This window comes from Protopterus annectens, chromosome 10.part0 (assembly GCF_019279795.1).
Source record: "Protopterus annectens isolate FY-2018-M chromosome 10.part0, PAN1.0, whole genome shotgun sequence".
Lineage (NCBI taxonomy): Eukaryota > Metazoa > Chordata > Ceratodontiformes > Protopteridae > Protopterus > Protopterus annectens.
The window spans coordinates 989,327,490-989,352,361 of record NC_056744.1 but is presented as its reverse complement, the minus strand read 5'-3'; positions in this window follow the sequence as shown (position 1 = coordinate 989,352,361).

Sequence of the window (24,872 nt, the reverse complement as noted above, 5' to 3'; positions counted from 1 at the left end):
AGAAACACACAGAAAATGCAGAAACAGTGATAAATCAGTTACACAGGCTAGCACACTTTAGTGGGCAGCCTCCACAGTTAAATTAAGCAAACAAACAAACTTTCGATCAAATTCGACTAAAAAGTAACTTTAAGTGCAGATTTTAAAATAATGCAGCAAACAGTTAAAAAACAGTTCAAGCTAGTTCAGGGTAAGCTACAGAAGCTATTCCAAGTGAAAAAAAGCAAAGATACTTAAATCCAGAAAGTAGTCGCTTTTCTGAGTTCTCTGTAGCTAAGACCACTCTGCAGGACCACGAGGAGCTTGTCTGAGCAGTATACCCAGAAAAAAACGCTCAGAGGCGGATTTTAAACAGGGAACTACAAAAGAGCTAGAAATGGTCCAAAACAGCCGATTACTACAGCTTCTTGTGCTGAGGTCACTTCCTACAGGGATAGGTAGGCTGCTCAAGGCTCCCCACTCCTACTGGTGAGCAAAGAAACTTCCTTCTATTCAAGTAAGGTAATGGACAACACAGGAACTACACCACAGCCCAGAATACAGCATTGCCTCTAAACTCGTCTAAACTACTCGAGGACAGGCGGGAAAACAAGGATTATTTTTTTGGTTTTTTGGTTTTTTGATAGAAACACACAGAAAATGCAGAAACAGTTATAAATTAGTTACACAGGCTAGCACACTTTAGTGGGCAGCCTCCACAGTTAAATTAAACAAACAAACAAACAAACAAACAAACAAACTTTCGATCAAATTCGACTAAAAAGTAACTTTAAGTGCAGATTTTAAAATAATGCAGCAAACAGTTAAAAAAAGGTTCAAGCTAGTTCAGGGTAAGCTACAGAAGCTATTCCAAGTGAAAAAAAAGCAAAGATACTTAAATCCAGAAAGTAGTCGCTTTTCTGAGTTTTCTGTAGCTAAGACCACTCTGCAGGACCACGAGGAGCTTGTCTGAGCAGTATACCCAGAAAAAAACGCCCAGAGGCGGATTTTAAACAGGGAACTACAAAAGAGCTAGAAATGGTCCAAAACAGCCGATTACTACAGCTTCTTGTGCTGAGGTCACTTCCTACAGGGATAGGTAGGCTGCTCAAGGCTCCCCACTCCTACTGGTGAGCAAAGAAACTTCCTTCTATTCAAGTAAGGTAATGGACAACACAGGAACTACACCACAGCCCAGAATACAGCATTGCCTCTAAACTCGTCTAAACTACTCGAGGACAGGCGGGAAAACAAGGATTATTTTTTTGGTTTTTTGGTTTTTTGATAGAAACACACAGAAAATGCAGAAACAGTTATAAATTAGTTACACAGGCTAGCACACTTTAGTGGGCAGCCTCCACAGTTAAATTAAACAAACAAACAAACAAACAAACAAACAAACAAACTTTCGATCAAATTCGACTAAAAAGTAACTTTAAGTGCAGATTTTAAAATAATGCAGCAAACAGTTAAAAAAAAGTTCAAGCTAGTTCAGGGTAAGCTACTGAAGCTATTCCAAGTGAAAAAAAAGCAAAGATACTTAAATCCAGAAAGTAGTCGCTTTTCTGAGTTTTCTGTAGCTAAGACCACTCTGCAGGACCACGAGGATCTTGTCTGAGCAGTACTATTAGTTGTACTACCTTGTTCTTTGATCTCTATATTTCATTGTTGGCAATACATTTAAGTACTGAGTATTATTTTTAAAAGCTCGTGGAGTGTTGCAGTTTACTTGCTGTTGTGGTTTTATGTGAAAATCTGTATGGTGGAATGTGGTAGATAGTCAAAAGGGAGAGAGGAGTGGGGAGTGAGGCCTCCCACTTTAGTGTTGTCATTTATATAATTTTGTTATGTTTGGTTTATTGCGGGATTTAATAAAAAAAATGGAGTTAGAATAAAGCTGTGATTACCCTTATTGATATACTGTTTATTTTTTCATTATGGGGTTTATGTATGTATATATATATATATATATATATATATATATATATATATATATATATATATTTTATTCATAGTTTTTATTTTCAAACAATAATTTGGAAATCACTCACATAGTATTTTATATATTAATTTGAATAACTATATACAATATTTACATTCAGCCTGACATAAGTAAAAGAAATCAGATAATTTATAAAACATAGCTGCTAAATCCAAATATACAGATATCAGAGAGAGACTGGTTCCAATTGCATAGCATCAGTCAATTATAAAACTTTTCTCCAAGGATTATTAACTAATAGCTTAGTGTAGATTCTGACTTCTTTGATTTTAATCTCCATCAATGCAGTTTTCTTCAGCAGAGATAAAAAGTCTTCCATATAAGTTGCTGCATTAGAATTCTGTCTTCTAGTTATGCATTTCTTGGCAGTTGCTAATATTGTCCATAGTAAATACAAGTTTGTTTTATTCAAGTGGGGACCATCATTTACATTTAAAAGTATTAGAACTTTAGATAAAACAAAGGATTCTGTAAATATAGCCTGCAATAAGTTATTAAAATTACTCCAAAAAGTTTTAACATCAGTACAGTCATAAAATATATGATACCAATCACCTTTAGATATTTGCTGACATCTCCAGCCCAACCCATTTCTGGAGAACCTAATTTTAGCAATTTTATCAGGCAATAAAAAAACTCTATGTAGAAATTTCCAGTTGAATATTCTCCAATACTGTGAATTAGATGTGAGCTTAACTAAAAGCAAAATGTTGGATTTGTTTTATGATGATAAATATATCGAATGACCTTTAGAGATATGTTGCCAATAGGTTGGTTTAGGTATTGTTTTATAGGTTATTAACTCTCTATATAAATGTGAAATGGCAACCTTCATATTATGATTATTGTAAATAATTCCAAACAGCCAGTTTATGAATTATGGAATATTCTTATAGGAATAATTATTAATTATTCTACCTAGATCCTGAGAATATGTCAAAATACTCTAAAGTATTAGCCAATCTTGAGATGTTATTTCATAAAATGTCTTTATATATTGGATATCCAAAATCTTTTGACCTTTTGATTTCTGATGTATTGTTACAAACAACTAAAATCCCTGTGTTCCCAGAAGTAAGGACTTCTCTATGTACCCTATCAGAAAAATTCTTTGCAATGATAAATGGAATTAATAGATCAAACCAAAGTTTTATATCTATTTGTACATTAACAAACATTCTAAAAACATTAAAAAGATGATTAATCAAATTTAATTGAGTAGGTTTAGGTTTTGTTGTATTATATTGCATATTAATGCATAGTTTATTAACTTTGTTACCAATAATTTTTTTGATAAGGTATTTTCATTTGTTAGTATAACAGAATGCAACAATTTCCAAATAGAAGAGCAATTGGAATTTTTGATAAGGTATTTTCATTTGTTAGTATAACAGAATGCATCAATGTCCATTTAGATGAGTAAATGGGATCTATGCATTCTGTTAACAGTTTTAAATATGGAAACCTTTGTATTAGATTCAGTATCAGTAAAGTTTAGTCATCCTTGCTCCCATGGTCTAATGTGATGTGTGAAAGCCACTCTATTTATTTTAGGAAACCATAGAAATTTTAATAAAAGTGTGTTTATTTCCTTAAGAAGATGTCTCTCAGGAAACATCAGAATAGCTTGAACTACATGCAGGATCTTGGGAAGTAGAACCATTTTTATCAACAGTAACCTATCCTCAAAGGTCATACATATTTTATTCCACTTGTTTACAGAAATATTTATTGTGTTAATAATATTACTGTAATTAACAATTATTATCTCTTCCATATTTTTGCATAAAACAACTCCTAAGTAGTTTAAAGTAGAAATATGTTTGCCAATAATATAGTTCTTATTTACTTATATTTCTGTCTTTTTGTTCAATAGCAAAAATGTTGATTTTGACTAATTAAAGTGAAGACCCAAATTCATATAGAATTTTCCATTTAATAAATCTAATTCTTTTAATACATTTTTGGAGTTAGGTAATGTGAGAAGCACACTGTCAGCAAACAACATTATTTTAGAATTAATATTGATCGCATACATCTATGCCTTTTATCTTTGGATTGATGTATATTAAAACAAAAAGTATTTCTATAGCTAATCCAAGCAAAATAGGTGACATAGGACAACCCTGGGCCAGATTCACGAAGGCTTGCACAGAGTCTAAGAGCAGTGTAAGCTGGCAGATAGCCAATATGTCTGCCGAGCAATCCAGCAACAGCCGGCAGGGGTGTGCATGAGATCTCCTAAAACTACTCTTGCATGGACAGCGTCATGTTATGCAAATTACCTCATTTGCTGCTGAAAGCTATGCAAATGAGGTAATTTTGTGATCCAGGAAACACTAACCTGTCCGTGGAAGAGTCGAGTTATTTGCAGAAATGAACTCCGTTGGTAACGGAGTACCGTTCTGCAAATAGCAAAACAGAGCTATGACAGCTCCAAATAAAGGATGCATCCAGTTGAGGAAGCATGCCAATGGTCAAATATAAGGCCATTGGCATTTTGATCGGTTGAAAATTAATAAAAATCAATTTTATTTTTTTTTCCCCGATCTCCGATGTTTAAGCATAGCGCAGCACAAACGTAAGGCGCTATAAAAACCAGAAAACAAAAAGCCAAAAATAGGCATTCTTATTAAAAATATTCTTCTGCCATGCAGGTGAATGACAGGCTGAAGACAACATGGCTACTGAGTAGTGGTTGCTAAGGGGGGAAGCTCAGTTCAAGAGATGTAACCAAGCATTAGTAGGCAATCCTATGCAAATGAGGATAAGGATAGTGAATCCCAATTTTCCCTGGCATGTGAGCCGTGTCTCTGGAGTGTAAGTCTAGGAGTAGGGGAGTAGTAGAGTAGAAGATAGGTGACATCATGAGGGGGTATGTATGAAAGACTGTAAGCTCATTGAAGCAGAGTGGCTTGTGTTTGCTGTGAGTTACTCAGGAATGGAAGAGGCATGTCTACAGTAGTTTTAACTGAAACCCAGAAACCGAAGGTGTACGTCGTGGCTATCACTGAATTTTCTTGCAAACCTGCTTACACCATGTGCACACGTGTGCACGTTCTGTAAACCCGTCTAAGCCTGTGTGTGCATGTGTGCACCCGCCTAAGCCTGTGTAAGCCTGTGTGTGCGCATGTGCACTCGTGTGTGCGTGTTTGTGTGGCGCTGCCTCCTGTGGAAACAGAAAGGGAAAAGGAAGGAAAAGAAGTAGTAGGAAGTTAACCAAGGAGAACTAGCAGAGCTGCCAGGTGAAATCAATCAGAATCAGCCAATTACAGAGGCAGTACAATAGCCCAGCCCAGCCCAGCACTTAAATATCTGCAAACAACATTCCTCCATGTTTTTCTCAGAAACACTGCAACACTGCAGTATACAAAGAGAGTGAAAACTTAAAAAGCTTAACTCAGACAAAAAAAATGTTAGGGGCTGCCATTGCTATTATAAGGCAACATGTGCAAGATGCTGAGGGTGGTGCCATTGCAAATGCTGCTGAACAACCCACAGTGAGGAGACGGAGAAGAGTGTACAGACCCAGGGTAACCTACCAGGGGCTACATGAGCTGGAGATAGTGGAGCGCTATAGAATGGACAGAGACCTCCTGCAGCAAATTGTTGGGCTGTGCAGGCCATGCCTCACACACAGAACCAAAGGAGGGGAACCCATCCCAGTTGAAACCAAGGTATGTGTCGGCCTAAGAATACTAGCAATAGGTACCTTCCAGAGACCAACTGTTGATATGACGGGGATTTCACAGGCATCAGCATCCAGGGTACTGCACCAGTTCCTGAATGCCATGTCAGCACATGTCGGTGATCATGTATATTTCCCCAATTCCTGTGAGGCATTGGCCAGCAATATGTGTCTCTTCCAGCAAATAGCGGAATACCTTGAGGTAGTGGGTGCAATTGACTGCACGCACATACACATCAAAGCACCAGCCGGTGAGTGGGGTAGGGCCTACATCAATTGCAAGGGCTTCCCCTCCATCGACTGCCAGGTCATGTGCGATGCCCAGGGCATAATACTGAATGTGTGTGCTGGCTGCCCTGGAAGCTACCACGATTCCCATATCTGGCATCTGATGCAGCTGTACCAGACATTTGCCAATGGGGACATCCCTGATGGTCACCTAGTGGGGGATGCTGGATACGCACTGAAGCCGTGGCTGATGACACCCATCAGAAATGCACACACACCTGAACAAGAACACCATAATGAGGCACACACACAAACACGAAATGTAATCGAGCATGTGTTTGGGATGCTCAAGTCACGGTTCCGGTGCCTGGACACATCTGGTGGAGCCTTGCAGTACTCACCAACTACATGTACCCAAATTGTCATGGTATGTGCCATGCTACACAATATGATCCTGTGAAAACAGCTGCAGCAGGAACAGCATGGGGCAGGGCCAAACAGCCCCCCACCATTGCCAAGGCCATCACAGGCACAGCATGACTCAGAGGAGAGACAACCTGATACTGCCCCAGTAGGCAGAAGGAGGCGTGCTCAGTGTGCCTTGGTCTTGGCAAAGAGGCAACGCATAGCACATATACTGGCTCAGTAGGAACCCTGGAAATGATACCTCTCTCTGACTCACACATAAAATAAAAGGGATGCCTAACTTGACACTACCTGTTTTCAAACATGTATAGGGAGTGTACCATGTGCATCTGACATAGGCAGCCCTGCAGCACTCCCTGAGGCATGGTTGCCATATTTTAAGCAATATTAAGCAGTGCTAAGCAGCGTTTACCACTATTTTGTATATGTAAACAAAATTGCCTGTGCTAACTATTGCAACACCGGGCAACGGTGAGCAATGTTGTGCAAGGTTGGGCAAAGATGAGCAAAGTCAGGTAAACATGCTCATATTTGCAGTACTGTTCCTTAAGCAGTCTGGCCTGCCCAGCATGAAAATAAAAAGCCGTGACAGGACTCGAGCCCAGGATACTGTGCAGTATAGTCACACTATCGAACCACTAAGCCATGACACTGGCACAGCCAAAGCAGGACAATTGTACACTAATGCAAACAGAAAGAAATGCTGTATCATGACCATAAAGAGGCATATGGGTAACCTCTCCCACAGGCCTATGCAGACAGAGAACAGCAGGCCAGGTGGTGTGATGTGGGTTGGGTAGGCTATGAAGTTGCAATCTAATACACATGACATTGGATGCTAAGACCCGTAGTACAGTAGTATGCCTCAAGCCAGTATGATAGGCAACAGTACAGACTGAAATGGTGTACCCTACATAGCAGTGCAGGCCTAGCAAATGTGTATAAATAAACTTGCAGAACTAGTAAAACAAAAAAAGGCGAACCAAGAACAACTGCAGACCACCGATTTATTTATATAACCAAAATTGTACTAAGTGCTTTCACCCACACTCATCAGGGCATCTTCAGAGTACTGACAATCCTTGTGTTGAACCTCCTTTTAAATCCTTATACAAATTGGATAATTAAACAATTAAACAAATTATTACCTACGCAGCTAAAATTTTTTTCTTTTAAAAGGTACAATCAGCAATATTTACATCAAAAATTAACATAAACAGCCAGGACTTGTGCAAACTTATTAATTTATGAATGTAATAAAACCTTCTTGTCAAAAACTATGTATATATAATACCAGTAAATAAAAGTTAAAAATACATATATAAATATCTAAATAATAATATAAATCTAATATAAATCTAAATAATTATTATAAATAAATAATTGTTATACAATCCAGCATAAAATCATTCATAGAAAAATTTCCTACTAACATTAAAATTCATATTGTTATACAAAATATTTAAAACACTAAATTATCAGATCTTAACCTAATACATACAAGATCAAATAAATTGAGACTTGTACTTTAGCATACTTGATATAGAAATATGTTCATTAATACCAGGGCTAGAACTTGCATTTAGCCATAATTGCCATAAACATTCTTTAGCCTCAAGTAAGGTGTTATCATCACCACCTTTGTTATTATTGTAGTATACAATTCTGTCAATTACAATTCTGTCAATAACAAAGAATAAAAATCTCTTAAAATTCTGGCATCTTAAACTATGCATATAAAGGGAACTAATATTTTTCTGTTTTTTTGTTTTTTAATATCTCTAACATGTTCCACTATCCTTTCTCGAAGTTTCCTTATCGTTTTGCCAACATAGAAGGCCGGGCATGATGAACATATAGCTAGGTACACCACCATTTTTGTGTTGCAATTACAATTACAATGACCTGGGCATCTAATTGTTTTGCCAAAATTTTGTACCGCAACATATGGTCCATCATTAATAAATTTACAAGTATGGCATGCCCCACATTTGCATGTGTATAAATGTCAGGTGAACCCCTCATCCTATGTACACCCACAGTAACAATCAGGTGTGCCCCTGGGTAGAAATGTACAAAGAATAGCTGTCCCCCCTGTATGTAGAAATGTTGATAAGTCTATGCAAAGTGTCTCATGGAAGCCCTGTAGGCACAGCATGATCCGTGTTTTGTTATGACACAAAGGTGAGCCCTGCAGTAAAAATACAACTTGATTTTCCACACACATATAGTATAAATGTGTATACTGGGAGTGCTCACACACCAACAAATGTAATGGATTTCATTCAGCAACACACTGAAAGGTCATACTGGACATGCTCATACACTTCAATAAACAAAGCGAATGTCAGGCAACAACATACTGAAAGGTCATACTGGGCATGCTCACACACTTAGGCCATGTCTGAGTACAGCAGTGGGCCACACATATCTGGCAGTTGCAAGTTTCACCCCAGGAACCTGTCACTATTCACCAATCCTGCCTTGTGCACACAGTTATATGAAAACAGACACATATAATATATTGGAACCCTGTCATAATCAAACTATGTACCACAAGTACTTCAGTTGTTCACAGAAAGTGAAAAAGCAAAGAAGATCAATAAACCTGCAATCAGTATAATCAACAAACAATGTGCACTCCAAATATTATCCAATCCATGTTCTGGCAAAAGAATCTGTGAAGGCGTCCATTGAGAACCATGACGCTTCCTTCTGCTATGTCATAAATAGCAATGTACACTCATATATGTCCTGAGTCAGTGCAAACTGTAAATGACTGACAGGCCCATACATACATACCACCCTCTCACTGACAAAAGGCCCTATCATCAGACCTGGAGACTGTGAAAGCACAGATATCACATATAGAATGGGTAAACAGCTCCTTCCAAACCTGAAAACATGGTGTCTATGGGATCACATTGTTTCCCTAGCTGTGTCATACGTGAACTCCAGAACAAACAGAGCCTGCACCTGAACAGTCTGTTGAGACTCACCCTCTGTACAGCATATGAAACTGTTGAATGTGTTACAGCAACGTTTGACACATTCCCCAAGGGTTGGTGCACAACAGAACATGGAAACTATTGTCTTAAAAGCCTATTAAGCCTGATCTGCAAGGCCATGGAGTCCATCATGATGGAACTCATAAACAGAGCTATTGGGAGCCTACAAACACCCAACCTTACCAATTACAGTTTGGTTATGGGCAGATCATGGTTCCCAAACCTGCTAGACTGTTTACAAGGCAGTCACCCGGCACATACATCAATGAAATGAGCTACACACGTCCTACATAGACCTTGAAAAGCCCTTTGCCAACATCCCAGACACATGTCGTATCCACAAAATCAACAACCTGTGCATAAATATGTCTGTCATCTGATGGATTGCCAACTGGGGCCCAGATAGATCACACAAGGTAAGAATTGTGGTCTCCTGTACAAGCTGGTAACAACTGCTGTCCCCCATGGCTCAGTCCTGGGACCCCTCCTGTCTGATGTATACTTTCAGAAATACAGTCAAACACACAAGGTCTATGTTTAGCAAAGTTTGTGGATGACTGCCAAAATGTTGTCATAATCGATGTTTGGGACAACAGAGACATCCTTAAAAAGGGTCTCAGTCAGACAGATGTGGTGTCAAAAGTGTGTCCTCGAGTTACAGTCATATAAATACCACAAAGGTGCCAACACCCTACATATGGAGGTGATAATAAAGGATCTATGGACAAATGTGGATAGTCATCTGTACTTCCAGAAACACATTCACAAAATCATGCTATGTGTTCCCACAAACTGCCAAGGTCTTTGCATGTAGGTCAAAGGAGGTTCCCTCTACTCATCAGTCATCAGACCCGTCAAAGAGTACCACAACACACCTGCGATGAATCTGACTAGGCACCTTCATCAGCTGGAAAGACCAATGAAGTACCTCAACAGGGGGATTACTGGCCTCAAACAGTTGCCCCATGCAACAAGACTGAATTTAACTCAATCTGTACTCTGTTGCATACTGTCTACTCAGGTGATCTCTGCCCAACAGACAGGTCCATGTCATGGCAACACTCAGATCTGCTCTGAGTTGCAGCTCAATGTCACTAAATATACAGACCCAACTGATATTGCCAACATACTGGCAGATAGGATCAGTGTTAACCTTACCCCCTCTCACCCATGAAAGAGCACATCTCTATAATGGAAGACTGCAAAGTTGTTGTCATCACGGCTGCACAGGTAAAAAAAACCTCTCCAAAGCCAGTATCACAGCATCCATGGGACCAGATAACTTCTCAGGCTGTGTTTTACACAAACTACAGAATGAACAGGCACCACACCAATGTACCATGTTCAGTCATAGCCTGACCTCAGGCTTTGTGCCTGCTGAATGGTGCACAGCGATGGTTATCCCACTACACAAGGGTGGAGACACCATGGACCACAGGAACTAGCGCCCCATTAGCCTGATGAGCCTGCTCTGCAAGGCCATGGAATGGATCATCATACAACTTATAAAAAAAGACATTGGTAATCTCCAAACTCTGGACCACAACCATGTTGGGTTTGTAAAATGCAGATCATGTCTCCTAAACCTGATAGATGACATTGAGGCAGTCACCAGAACCATAGACAAGGGTAAGGTGTTTCGCACAGCCTATGTAGATCTTGCCATAGCTTTCAACACCACCCCACACTCTGGAATTATAGATAAACCCACTAAACTAAGTATAAATTGCTATGTCACAAGATGGGTTGCCAACTGGCTTACTGACAGAACACACACTGTGAAATTAGCAGACTCCAAGTATGACTTTGGACCAGTGACAAGTGCAGTACCACAGGGCCTAGTCCTGGGTCCTGCCCTGTTTTGTATCTACTTCCCTGAAATAAACTTTAACATGGAAGGTCTGTGGCTAATGAAGTTTCCAGATGACTGCAAACTAGGAGCCATAATTGTAAATACTAAAGATGTGGACATCCTACAAAAGGGCCTCACTGAGACAGATGGCTAGTGTCAAAGCCATGGGCTCAAGCTCAATGCCAAAAAGTGCATTGTCATCCCCTTTGGTAAAAACTCTGTAGCCATGAACTATAACATAGGCGGTAGTATACTTAACACTGAAAGTATGATGAGACCTTGGGTCACAGTTGGACAGTGGACACACCTGTGATAATCACATCCCCACAGTTGTCAGGAAATCCTTCTATGTGGCACACCTCATCACAAAAGGTGTCTCATGCAGAATAGAAGAGGGCATTGTTCCCTTCTACTCATCACTCACTAGATCCATAATGGAGAACAATGCCCCTTTTGCTATGTACCTCACAAGACATGTACAACAACTGGAAAGCCTGCAGCAATACCTCACAAAGAGCATTAGTGGCCTGAAATACATGTCATACACAGATCAACTCAAAATGCTCCAGCTGTACTCTCTCGCATATCGCCTACTCAGAGGTGATCTCTGCCTAACATACAAAGTGATGTCAAACACAGAGCTGTTGGACATGCTCCATGTAAAACACTCACAATTCCTCTGATCTTCAGACTCAAAACCACGAGTGAAATACAAAAGGAAGGGGTGTATCCATTTACCTTATGGATACCCACACCTTCAGGTTAGTGACACATCATGAGGCCTTGGAGACCATGCAAGTGCAACTAACATTGGGCAAAGCTGCTTATCAAATTGTAGCCTGCTACAGATCACCTACCTTGTCTCAGGAACCTCACTCAGTATTCCTGAGAACAGTGGAAAATATAAAGGTCCTATCAAACACTATTATATGAGGAGATTACAACTACCCAAACATTGAGTGGGAGAATTACTTGTGTACAACGTCCTCTGCCCAATGTTTCCTAGAGTTTAAAAACTCAAACACCCTGGAACAGCTGGTCACCACACCCACTAGAGGTAACAACATACTGGACCTGATCATCACCAACATGGGGTACCAGTGTTCCACGACAGAGATAACCCCCTCGCTGGTAATATCAGATCATAAAGTAATCACATTGGACATCCACACCCCCCCCCCAGTCAAGGAAACCACTGTGAAGACATTTTCAAAAGCAAACTGCACACTTCCCAAGACCAAAGTGGAAAGTTCCAAAGCCCCCTTGCTATAGGATAATGCTATACAATCTGCCAAATCATTTATAAGTGCATTCTATGAGCATCTACAGGGATGCAGGGATTGAGACATGCCAAATAAAACCAAGATGCACTCCTCCAAAAACAAGAAAACAATCTGGTGGTCGTCGCCCATAAAAAAGCTATACAACAGAAGGAGGAAACGAACACATGATAGAGCAAACTTCACAAAAGGAAAGGCATCACTGATCATTATTAGGAAGACACAATGATCGCTCATAAAAGAATCCAAGGCCAGTTTCTAAAGACAAATTGCCAAGGAATGTAAGAATAACAACCACAAATCCTTTGTTAGCTATACCAAACATTTAGGTGGCAACTTCCAAATATGCTGTCAGCTACTGACAAATGGCAAGAAATACACTGAACCAACTTACAGTGGACACATCCTGGGGGACAGGTTCAGTGCAAACTCCACCATCATCACCCCCAAAAGGGCCTGTGTCCATCCCAGAAGAATGCAGAGCCCCAGACTTCATGGACATACAGGTAAAGACAGCTCTCTCCAAAGCTAAGAACACAGCATCAATGGGACAGGATGGTGTTCTAGGCTGCATCTTACAGCAGCCCCAAAAGGAACTACACCCTCACCTACATTCACTGTCCAGACTCAACCTTACCACAGGCTATGTACCCAAAGAATGGCATACACCAACAGTCATCCAGCTCCACAAAGGGGGTGCCACAACAGAACCTGGAAACCATTGCCCTATAGGTCTACTCAGCCTGGTCTGCAAAGCTATGGAGCAAATTATCATGGAACCCATAAACAGAGACATTGGGGACCTGAAGGCACTGGACTCTACTCAACTTGGCTTTGTTAAAGGCAGATCCTGCCTCCTAAACCTAGTTGACTCATTTGAAACAGTTACAGAGGACATAGATGGAGGTGAAAGTAGTCCACACAGCCCACCTGGACCTCACTAAGGACTTTCAACACCATTCCCCACTCTGTCATCATGGACAAGCTTACCAGCTTGAACATTACCAGCTATGGCACAGGATGGGTGGGCAACTGGCTCACAGATCAAACACACATGTTCAGAGTTGCGGGTGCCATGTCCGACTATAAACCAGTCACAAATGGCATCCCACAGGTCTTGGTCCTGGGACACCACCTGTTCAGTAGATAGTGCTCAGAGGTACAGACAAGCATGGGAGGAGTATGGCTGAACAGGTTTGCAGATGACTGCTAACTGTGGTCCATAATCGACTCTATGGCTGACACAGACATCCTCCAGAAGGTTCTTACAGAAACAGATACCTGATGTCAAAACAATGCCCTCAAGCAGAATGCCAAAGAATGCATAGTCATCCCCTTTGGATAAAACAAAGTGCACATAAATTACCACATAGGTGGTAATCCAGTATGTATGGAGAAAGTAATTATGGCCCTGGGGACCCAGGGAGATAGTAAACTCTCCTTTGATGATCACATGGCCAAAGTGTTTAGAAATTCCTTCTATGTAGCCCACCTAATGTCACCTAAAGTAACCCACTTTGTCAAGTCTGATGATGTCATCATCCTACAAATATATCTGTGGAAAAGAGAACTCAAAGTAATGAGTACAGCGCGTTGTGTAAATGCGTGCTCCTCTAATATCATAAAGTAGTTATGTAGGGGTTTGAATCCTGTACTTGACAACTGTGTATGATCTCCTTTGAGAGGAGCAGCCTTTTTGTAGACTACTAAAACACCTTAAAAGTGGTATACTTATCTTTGTCAAGTCTGATGATGTCACCATCCTACAAATATACCTGTGTAAATGAAAACCACCAGTAATGTGTATAGCACATTGTGTTAATGCATACTCCTCTTGTATCATAAAGTAGTTAGGTAGGGATTTGAATCCTGCACTTGACAACTGTGTTTGTGTATGATCTCCTTGGAGAGTAGCAACCTTTTTGGAGACTACTAAAACACCTTAAAAGTGGTATACTTATCTTTGTCAAGTCTGATGATGTCACCATTCTACAAATATACCTGTGGGAAAGATAGCTCCCATTAATGTGTATAACACGTCGTATTAATGCATACTTTTCTAGTATCATAAAGTAGTTAGATAGGGGTTTGAATCCAGCACTTGACAACTGTGTGTGATCTCCTGGGAGAAGCACAACATTTTTGGAGAGTAGTAAAACACCTTAAAAGTGGTATACCTATCTTTGTCAAGTCTGATGATGTCACCATCCTACAAATATACCTGTGGAAAGGAAAAATTTCCACTAATGTTTATAGCATGCCGTGGTAATGTGTACTGCTCTGTTATCATACAGTAGTTAAGTAGTGGTTTGACTCCAGCGCTTGGTGAGTGTGTGTGTGTGCTCTATGTGTGTGACACACTGCTGGTCAATGTGTTGTGGGTTTTGCTTTTACTACTGTATGACATATCATTATGACAACAGTATGTGCATTGCACATGTCAAGTAGCTGTGGGGCAATACATATAACTACATGTGACCTCAATTATTTCATAGGTGGGAACCCTGCTTTCTCCATGAACACATCTGTCATCTTTGCCAGAGTGTGCTGCCACTTTCCAAACCTTAGGTCACATCTGTATGCTTGTGCCAAGCCCAGCCACTGCAGTGATCCCTGGCCTAGGTCATCCGTGTCACAAACACTCATTACGGTTTCTATTGCATAGTGTGAGTGAGGACTTATGGCTGAAGTATATTTCAGACCTGTTCAAACGCAGCAAAGTCTGTCAATGATGGCTATTCATCATAGGTGTAGAACAACCTTTGTGGATATGCATGCAGACCCCTTATTGCTTATGTGATCCACCGAGAGATTTCAAAATACCTTTGGAACTGTGATTACCAAAGGACAGATGATGTAACACTTGGCTGCATGTACACATCGGTACCTGTTCAACATGTTGATGGCTACTATCTATGTGGCACTGTGGGGATACTATGTTTTGTAAAGGTGGATGACTATGCTTTAGATGGCTTATAGCTTTACAGCATGGGTTTGACAAAAGGTATCTGTCTGTATGATATGCTTGTGGAGGATGTGTGTGTCATCTGGAGAATGCATTATAGGCCACAGTATGCATTTCCAGACATGGACAAACATATCCCTACTGTGATTGCTTGTACCTAAGAGAGCTATATGCCAAACAGGAGTTGTCTCAGGAATGTGTGCAGGTGAATACTAATGGTTACTGGCATAGTATAGTTCTTGAAGGATCCAAATGTTACTAAGAGTCCTACATCTGTGTGTCAGTTGTCAAGACATCATCTAATGATAGTGTATGGTCAGGCTGTTGAGGTTATGTATACTACCAGAATGCAAAACAATGACAGATAGTAACAGTATCACCCACAGCCCAGTGTCAAACCATGTCATACACATGTGTACTCAAGTTCCACAATGTGTGCAGTACAATGCATACTGGCCACCAATAGGAACTATGGAGTGTTACTGTGTAATACAGGGCATGTCACCCTGCCCATGTGTCCGCTATGCACGTACATGCAGACAGTGCACCTCCACCATGTTCACAAATGTACATCTGCAAATCTGTGCTACACACATCCCACACATACTGTCCACTCTCTAACACATGCTGCCAATACTACACACATCAGCCAAGTGGCACGTGGGTGGACAATACACTATTGGAACTAACACTGGTGTAAACAATACTACATTGACAATCATAGCTTTAATGCATCATGCCTGCTCAGCTACACCTTCAAGGATATCATTACACTTTACTGCTGACAACATGCTAACATTCGTGTACTGCTATAAAGTCACCCTGTGCATCAGCACCATGGTAGCCTGTTCCTACATCAATGTTACAGATGACAGGAGGTGGCACAGGTTTCATCATATGCACAGGGTGTGTTGTTGGTTTGCCAGAGCCCTACATTGAGTCATACAATCGACATGTACGTGTGTGTGTGTGTGTGTGTGTGTGTGTGTGTGTGTGTGTGTGTGTGTGTGTGTGTGTGTGTGCGTGTGTGTGTGTGTGTGTGTGTGAGGGCCAAGAGTACTGCTATGGGACAATGTTGATGTAATGCGTGCGGGTATGTGTTACCCCTAGGTATCTTGTTTCTGTGTGTGTGTGTGTCTGCATGCACACAGTTCCACCATGTGGCTGCCATATACAGGGATTTGTGGGACAGCCACAGACTATACCTTCCAGGCTTTACAGATCACCGTCTCTGGCCACGGATACGGTACCTGTGCCTGGCAGGTGTCCTACTGACAGTATCAGGTACTAAGCCAGACTGGGTACTATCCTCAGAGGTGGACAGATGTACACTGGACCCAGGTCCCTGCTGGGACTATCCAGAGCCATGTGCAAGTGGTCTTCTAGGACGGTCTATGGACAGCCCACCCCCAACATTGCTGGTGCTGGTACTGGCACTATGGGAGCGGCTGTGACTTGAGGGACATCCGTGGCAACTGCCAGCTACTGATGTTGTTGGCATACGTCCACGTCAATGTCTCACCTGTCCTGCACTGTCCTGACACATGGACATGACATGGCGGAGGACATCTAATGTCTCACCCCAACGTCTATCAGTGATCCCAGTGTAATTACGGATGGCACCTGCTAGGTCATGGATACTGTCAATTACAGTGGTATTATGTGCCCTTGGTGCCCTTAGTCCCTGTCTGGTGTACCGTTCCATACGTGCCTGTGCCTCGATGACAGCTTGGAACATGCGTGAGATTGTAAGACCTGTGGCACGTCTGCCAGGGGCATGATGAGCAGCAGTGCTCTGATGTGAACCCCTGGACATCTGCCTATGTGGTACCATTTCAGACATCTGGGTATGGCTGCTGTGTCGGGATGCATGTGCCATAGATACCACACTGTCCTGGCCAATGCCGACTGTACAGTGTCCCTCAGCTAAGGGCATTGGTGATGGATGTATTGGCAGTTTGACTGTGTGCATGGATGGGGTGGACACTTATGTACTGTCGATTGATGGCCCAATGACAGACCCTGGCAAACATGCCTGTGCCTCAACACACCTATCTTCATTATCACTATTTGGCTCAGTGACATCAGATTCCCTGCTGCAGTGAACCAGCCCAACCTCAGCACCTGTGAGAGGAAGACAGGGAACACACTTTACGACCTGTACATGATGTCGGAACACATGCACACATGTACACATGCACACATGCACACATACACACATGCTCACATGCACACATGCACACATAAACACATGCAAACATGCACACATTTACACATGCACACGTGAACACATGCACACATGCACACATGTACACATGCACGCATGCACACAAATACACTCCTCACTAAAGCAGACACACACACACAGGTTTAGCACATGCATGCTATGTATACACACAGGATGAGTGGTGCATGTATACCTGATGGAATACCATTGCTCAACATAGCCATTGTACAGTGGTTATGGTGAGTGAGGACATATTGTGGACATGCCAGTGCCAGCCATGACATGGCATGCTACAACACAACTGCAACATTAAACATCACACATACCCAATGTGTCTCATGTGACCTATACACTCAATAGCATTACAAGACATATATGTGTCACTTTATACAAATGGTGATTGCTATGCATATTGTGTATAGGTGCATATGTTTGCACACACACAACATTGAGGTGCATAGCAATGGATGCTATGTGTAGTACTGTGGTTACTGTAACTGGATGGGGTGTAGTACCATGAGCCATCATCATGCAGCATCATGTGGTCACTCAAGGCTACTAATGTGTGCCATACTGGCACCTAGCATGCTGTACCTTAACTGCAGTACCATGGCTACATTCACCATTTCACAGCCAGTTGTTACATGGGTTTGTAAGGTGCCCAATAGGGAGCATTGCCTAACATGAATGTGTTATGTGTTGAAGAGTGTCGCACAGCCCCATGATAGGCCTCTACCCCTCAGGTATATTATGTGTGCTGTGTGGATGACATTTGGGATACTGGAGTGTGACCTCACAGGAGGTGTCTGAATACACCATGTGTAGCATATTAACATGTACTGCGTATGACAAAGTTGTGTATGTTGTGTGCCTGTGTATCAACTCTGCCTATCCAATGTCCACTACAGTGTTGCCACAATTGTGTGGGATGCTCTGTGTATTGCATGTGTTTGAGGCAGCTACTCACATTACTGAGATGTGCATAGTCTCACAGCAAACATGCACAGCATGCATTATGCATAGGTGTGTTACGTGTGCATGGCCTACACCTCACCTATGACATGCACATTTAATTTGCAATATTAAATGTAGAACACACTCACCAGCATGGGTCTGCTGCCTTGCTGTCACACCAGAGGGACCTACAAGAATATGAAAGAGTTTGTCAGTGGCAACAACTGTGGCATTGCTAATGTGGGTTTGCAATCTTACAGTAGTACAACGGTTGACAGTCACAGGCCTACAGATTATGTTACAAATTATCAGTATTGCACAGCACCAGGCTCCACATCTTCTAACTACACAGTACACATCTTACATATGCATGATCTACCAATAGAGGTAACAGTAGTCTACAGATATGCCATGTTACCTGCACGCTCCGTGTCAACTCGCTGGGTGGCTCCGGCCTCCATGATGATACATGTTTGCTGTTGTTGTTGTTGGCCAGGAGCTACCAGGCTCAGGAGCAGCTCCTCAACTCTGGTGAGGAGGGATGGATGGCTACACCACCACCTGTGGTTAGCTGTTGTCTACGGACATCAGACGCACGCTGCCGGACATGTCTAAGTAAATCACTGCAGTGATGGCGTACCTGCTCATAGGTCCAGTTATGAATGCCTATGTCATTCACCCTATGGACAACATCTTCCTACAGTGCAGTCCGCTCATGCTGGTCCTGGCTGGTTCTTGAGAACAGCAGGGTGTAGTGCTGAACCAGGCTGGTTGTTATTTGTTCATCCTCTGCTAGGCTATAGGTAGGGTTACGATGGTGAGCCATGACCCTGGAAGACAATGAAACAATATGTGTGAGCAAGTCATGTGCCACACTTAACATTCTAAAGTACAGATATCACTGAACTGACATATATGGCAACCTATTGGCTATCAGAGGATACACACTTTCAATACCACATATCAGTGCTCAACCCACAACTGCCTGACAGTGCCTGGCATGCTCTATATATCAAACCATGTTCTGCACAGCAACAAAGAGAAACCAGTATGTAAGACTATACAACAGTACATGGCACACTGTATGCAACACAATGCACCACCTAGACACAGGAGGTATATATCAAGCTAATGCATAAAGAAATATGTCATCCATTGCAATGATTGTAAAGTCCAGTTACAGTATTACCAGTATACCACACTAGCTGTTGATGGCAAACCCCTGCCTAACATATGTGCACGTTCATTAATATAGGTGGCATACTGCTGTACTAGACTATACATGTTGCTAGATACGCACTTATATCCTGTGACACACATATGATCGAGGGCATGTTACAGGCATACCCACACACACATCAGACATACATACAAGACACAAAGGTATGGCAACCCAGGTGAGCTTTACCTGTGTATCATACAGTACTGTGTGTCAGTACTTACAAAACCTTATGCCTGAGGTATGTAATCTGTGAGGACTACAGGGAACACACAAAACAGTGGTTACAAGCAATGTGGACATACACCATACTGTGCTGTTTAGGCCTACAGCTTCAGGTAGTACTACAGTTCATACGCAATTTGGATTCACCAGCAGTACCAATCAATAAGCATACATGAACTGCTTTAGCCTACAATGGCACACCCCAGTCGACACCAAGGGACTACGTCAGACCGTATGCATACAGCTTTTTCTGCCTAGCAATAGCATACACATCTTTTGCTGGGATCAGAGCTAGGACACAAAATACCATGACAGAAACAGTTTCCCACTAAGCTATCACACATATACAGAACTTTGACAAATTCACCAACAAATTCACCATCACACTCAGTCAGCCTCACATAGCAATTATTGCAACAAGTACATGTGGGTGTGTATTGGTTCATAGGTAGGTAATAGGCTATTGGCCCTAGGGCCTATAGAAGCCTAGCCATACGCTACCCTGGCCTTTGACACATATGTAATTTAATTTCATGTGCCCCTGTCAAGCAGAGCCACAGAGGTGATTCCCAGGGTGTATTTCCTATCTCCCATCCAATCATCAGGATTATTCATGACGACTGCTAATGAGGAGCTTTGTTTGCTATTGAATGGTGGTTTGTTCCAGAGTATGGGATGTCTCTGAGATAGGAATCTATCCCTCCAGCATGTTCTGTTTATTGAGGTGACATGACATGGTGTGTAGCTCGTAGGGATTGTGATCTGTTTATGTGGAGCATGTCCAACAGCTCTGGGTTTGACATAGCTTTGTATGTTAGGCAGACGTCACCTCTGTGTAGGCTGTATGCAACACAGTCTAGCTGTGGTTTTGTGGGATGGTCTGCAAAGGGCATCTGTTTGAGGCCGGTATTACTCTTTGTGTGGTATGTCTGTAGCCTTTCCAGTTGCTGTAGATGTCTTGTGAGGTACATACCAAATGGGGCATTGTACTCTATAATGGGATTTATGAGTGATGAGTAGAGGGGAACACTGACCTATATTTCCCTAGATGACACACCTTATGTGATGAGGTGTGCCACGGTGACAGATTACATGACTAGTGTGGCACTGTGATTACCACAGGGGAGACTACTGTCCACCTGTGTCCCATGGTCTCTTATCACACTTTCGATGTTAGGTAGACTACCACCTATGTGGTAGTTCATGGGTACAGAGTTTTTGCCAGAAGGGATGCCAATGCAGTTTCAACATTGAGCTTGAGTCCATGGCTGTGTCACCAGGCATCTGTCGCAGTAACTATGACCCTGTCTCCCTTTCTCTCTCTCTCTCTCTATATATATATATATATATATATATATATATATATATATATATATATATACATACATACATATAAACATACATTGGTGTACATATAGATATACATAAGGGCACATATACAGTCCACCTTTCATGGTGGGAATATCAATTATGCGAAGGTTGTGAGGTATACAGTTATGTAATAATGTTGCACAGTCTTGTGCGGAATACATTGAAGGTGTTCTCAGCCCATTTAGCTTTAGCAGGCCTCACTAGCTACAACACTGCAAACCTGACAAATCATACCCACAGCGTTTAACCACCACATGTCATATACCAGCACTGTATGCTGTCTTGTTTGCCACACACTATGACCTACATAGAAATATGCACCTAACAACCTTCAACAACATATATATGTCCACCCTTCACAAACAGTTGCAGTATGTCCCTTGCTCTATGCACATGTACAGATGCTAATATATCTGACACAGAAAGATCTCTCCGTATGTGTGTGCCATACACACACAAGGTCCACACTGTTGTAAGTCCATGGACCTCACTGCTGACCTGTTGAGCCTTGCTGCAACATGAACAGGTGTCACATGTGGGCACACAGTAAAATTCTCTAGTTAGCATACTAGCCTGGTACAGCAGTTACCAATGCTAAGCTACATGTTAATATGACTATCATGCATTTGTTACTCTGTCACATCCATGTTTATATGCGCTACTCCCCCAAACAGCCATTGTACACACTACTGTACAGAACACAGATAACATGGATCAGATGTTTGACATTTAATGCTGATCTACATATGTCACAGTTATATCCCACTGCACAGAGCTACACAATGATTTGTCCATGGCAGTAGTTATGCAGGGCATCTGTGCATATATACATACTGCTGCCACATATGGATGATTCAAAGTATGTAGAGTACTCTTCAAAAACATCTACTACATGCCAGTAAATACATATCTGTTACATACCTTTCCTTTGTATGTGTTTGTAAATTTCAGTTCTGTGTGTCTTTTTTTTTTTTTTGGTTTAATTTTATTTATTTTTTTTTTGTTTATTTTATTTTTTCTGTTGCTGTTGCTGTTGATGTGGATGTCAGTGTCTGTCTGTCTGTCTGTCTGTCTGTCTCTGTCTCTCTCTCTCTCTCTCTCTCTCTCTCTCTGCATCAGCAATGGAATGATTGCATGTGTGGACAGCAAGTACAGCCTGCTTTTATAGGTATCGGCACATGTGCATGTGATGGCCTCTGCACAAATTGGTGGCCACTATTTGGCAATTGCATGCAGCCTGCTGTGTGGTGATTGCAGTACTCACTGTCATAGCAACCCAATGCTATAAATTGCTAAGTCAGGTAGGCATAGCCCTTTCAGCTTTCCAAAGTGGGGCCCATGCTTGTTTGCTGTGGACACTGTTGTGTAAGTCAGAAGGTTGGTATACTTCTTATATCTGAAGCTAGGGGTGTAGCCAGTGATTTGAATGTTGTACTCAGACCTGAATGTTGCCACTTCCAGTACACAGTTGTCAGTGTAGAATTGTACTCACCCCTACAAATGCTAACACAAGATATGTGGGAGTATGTAGTTTCTTTTCTACTTATACAATTAGCTGCCATACATAAGTAGTTATTGAGATTTATTCATTTGGCACATGTACTGTTTGTGAACTGCTATACTGTGAATATTAATGTACTCACTTCTGCACAGTTTCTGCTTTTTTATTGTTGACATTAGCACAAGATGCTCAAGAAAACTAGACAATTCCAGTACTGAGTATGCCTACCTACATCCTTGGTGGACCCTGAACACACAGGTATTTCATACATTTGGGTGGGGATTGTCCTGCTATGATACTGTGTGGGGGTTGTAAGGTGCTGCTGTAACATTATTTACTGCTAGAATAGCTGGTTCTGTTATCACAGTCATGTAATGCAATTCCACAACAGCTGCTGGTAAAGTTCCACAGAACAGGTTTTGTGTTATGGCATTCCGATCTTTCCTTTACATTCACTCATTCTGATGCATGATATATCTATTTCAGCAACAACCTGCTGTATATCTGCTGTGGCTTAGTGGTACTTCATGCAGTCTAGTGTGTCCGGGGTTTGAGACTGACAGAGGTGTTTTATTTTGCTGCTGAGCAGAACAAGGGACCTCACATGCAGGGTGACTAAGGCACTTTTAAGCAGTTGTAAGCAGGTTTGCGTGGGTTTACATGAGGCTTAGCAATACTTAGCTAAGCGCGCACAAGCGCACACTCGCGCAAACCTGCCAACTACTGCTTAAAGGTGCTTACTCCCACTAAACCCCGCACTCATTTCTTTGGAAGAAAAGAAAATGGGAAGATAGGAAAGTGGTAAAAAGGGGCACAAAGAGGGAAAGACAGAAACAGCTCAGGATGTGCAGGATGGGTGTAGGGAAGGTCCATAGCTGCCCATTTCTTTAACAGCAACAGCTGTGCATATGCTAGAAATTTGGAGGGAAATATGAAACTTTCCACCCCTGACAGAGGGGTGAGGACAACAAAGTATGTTGTACTGCCAATTAAATATCAGTTTATGTGTCCAGCGGACATGTGTGCAAAATGGGCAGCTATGTATGGGGCATCATTTTTTTTGGGAGCAGATTGCCCTTTTTTTTTCAGGTGAGAGTGGAATGTGTGGTAGGGAAAGTGGGTATATATGGGGAGGTAGGTTGGGGAGGTAAACAGACAAGACAAACAAGATGCATACAGGGGCAGAATATGACACGTGGTGGGTGAACACCATTGACGGGAAAGGATGTTTGGAAATCGCAAGCCCTTGAGTCCACAGATGGCAACAGTGGAACTGAGATCCCCACACATGGGCAGTCACCACTGCACCTTCACAGCCCAGAGAGTGGCTGTGCTGGGGGCTGTGTAGGAGGGGCAGGCTCACCCATGAGTCGCTCCACATGTGCCTCAAGCTGGAGTAGAGGGTCAGCGACTGAACGCTCGATCTCCCTATGCACCACAGCCTGGGCCATTCATAGGGTGATAGGTGGCCCTCCTCCAGCCACGCTTGCACGGGGGGATGAGCCCCATCCCCTGCAGTGCTTCAACCCGAAGGTGGCACAGGACCAATGGAGGAGGAGGGCCCGGGCTGGGCACTGGACCTGCTGGTGCCAGGTGCCATTGCCAGCTGAGGTGGGACAGGTGGGTCCGCTGGGACCGGCCTTCCCATACATTCTAGGTTTAGGAGGATTTAATGACAATATGGGTTGTTAACAGCCAATAGCATTCCAAATTAGTTGTAACAGCATGCAGTAGTATTCCCATTAACCAAACACACCAGAGTTCCAACAGTTGAACAGCAAGCATAACACATGCATATATAGAACAACAGTGGACATTCCAACAGCATGCAGGATTGATTGGTGGAAACAGGCCACCAAGATTGTGGTATTTGAACAGGGCACATGCATCAAAGTAAATGCAGATATTTTTGAACCAATAGGACATATGTCCCAACAAATGTTTTGA